We start from the raw sequence: 1083 nt of genomic DNA, 5'->3' as shown, positions 1-1083 counted from the left end.
TTTGAATCACTTCAGAGGGTTTTACCATATTCATAGGTTTTTGGGCCCCCGCTCTTGAGACCTTGTAAAATGGCCGCCTGATATCTCTCCAGGTGGCCCCTCCCTTCCTCTGTGTTACAGTCCCAGCTGGGCCTCTCATCGCGGTTGGCTCATTCTGCCCACCGCTGCGGGTTTGCAGTACCCTCAGGTGCCATTTCTCTTAACCATTTTCTGGCCTCTGTTAGGATCCTGTGTCTTTCCTTAGTGCTGAAAAGGGAGACTAGTAGTTGGATTATGTCATCCCATGTAGGGTGGTGGGCTTGAAAAATAGTCTCCATTAGCCTAATCATGGCTTGTGGCTCCCTGGAGTACAGTGGAGCATGTCTCTGCCAGTTTAATATATCTGTAGAGGAAAATGGCTGGTAATACTAGGCTACAGGGGGCTGATGGTAGCGCCCCCATGCGTCCTGAACTGGAGGCTGTTGTAGCTCTCTGAGGGGCATCTGTAGTGGGGTTCTTTCCCCCTGTTCCTTGGTGGAGTGCAGCCTCTGTCTAATTCCTGTGTTTTCTTCCCCCTTCCCATCAGTACTCTCCAGGAGAGGTGGATACAATCTAGGTGATCCGGTTGAGGTGGAATCCTGGGGGCGTTGACCAGAAGTCTCCATTGCTGGGATAGGAGCCTGCTGAAATGGTGGCTCTGCGATCTCTGGGAGAGCTGGTGGAGGAGCAGGGGCTGCTGCAGGAACTTCACCTGGCCCTGGATCGGTCAGCAAGGCAGCCTCCGGTCCTGGTGGTGCGCTGGGCAGTGGGCATGTCATCGTCCAGTATGGGGTAGGTCATCCCCATCCAAATCCTCTAGAATTTCCTTTTTATCATCAGTCAATTTTTGTGCCATTAATATTTTTCCCTTTCCCTTCTGGATACAAAACCTCATCCAAGGAGGAGGGTCTTGAGCTAACCCTAGCCATGAGTCAATATATGGATATTGATCCGGGTGTCCCAGCTCTCCTGTGACTACTGTGTAGACTGCTTCCACTATTTTTAAGTTCACAGTGTCCTCTGGTGGCCATCCTACTCCCACAGGGGGCCATTCAACCTCACAGA

This window comes from Bos indicus x Bos taurus, chromosome 4, assembly GCF_003369695.1.
Source record: "Bos indicus x Bos taurus breed Angus x Brahman F1 hybrid chromosome 4, Bos_hybrid_MaternalHap_v2.0, whole genome shotgun sequence".
Classification (NCBI taxonomy): domain Eukaryota; kingdom Metazoa; phylum Chordata; class Mammalia; order Artiodactyla; family Bovidae; genus Bos; species Bos indicus x Bos taurus.
Note: the sequence above shows the minus strand (reverse complement) of the source record.